This window comes from Ceratina calcarata, unplaced genomic scaffold (genome assembly GCF_001652005.2).
Source record: "Ceratina calcarata isolate Rehan_Ccalc_2016 unplaced genomic scaffold, ASM165200v1 scaffold2046, whole genome shotgun sequence".
NCBI lineage: Eukaryota > Metazoa > Arthropoda > Insecta > Hymenoptera > Apidae > Ceratina > Ceratina calcarata.
The window spans coordinates 4550-5162 of NW_017142095.1; positions in this window are offsets into that span (position 1 = coordinate 4550).

Below are 613 nucleotides of genomic sequence, written 5' to 3' on the forward strand. Positions count from 1 at the left end.
CCTCCAATTGTTGATCTTCTTTGTTGTCTAAGAATACGTTTATAGTAAATCATCGACAAGAATTCTGAAACGACGTACTAATAAGCAACTAATAGGGCAATGACATGATGTAGCATTCAATCCTTTTTTTAAAAAAACGGCCAAATCAATTATTGAAAGGTAGTCATCGATCAATAGCGAAAACCGCGGATCGGGAACGCGTTGTGGAGTTGGTCGTTGTTAGGGATGGTACCCTAACGGGGAGCCGGAGATAGAGAATCGGGATTATTAAATAAATACAGCGAAGTTTTCCCCAGAAAACCCAGAACCGTTTATTAATTCGAAATTAAGAATATAACGTGATTAAAGTAGAAAAGACGGGACTGCTAAGCGAACCCTCGTGTCCGCGGTGTACGAGACCGGCGTGCGTCTCTCAAGAGTTTCTGAAAACAATAGGAGAACTCAAATTATGCGAGGCACGGATACTCGTGCGATTAATTAGCGTAAGACATGTGCGACTGACTCGTCTTTGCTTCGCGTGGACTGTATTAATATGTCGGCACGAGAAGAGAACAGCTCGTTCCCTCATGCCGAACCTCGTATCGGTGGGCCTACAACTACGATCGGGGTCCCG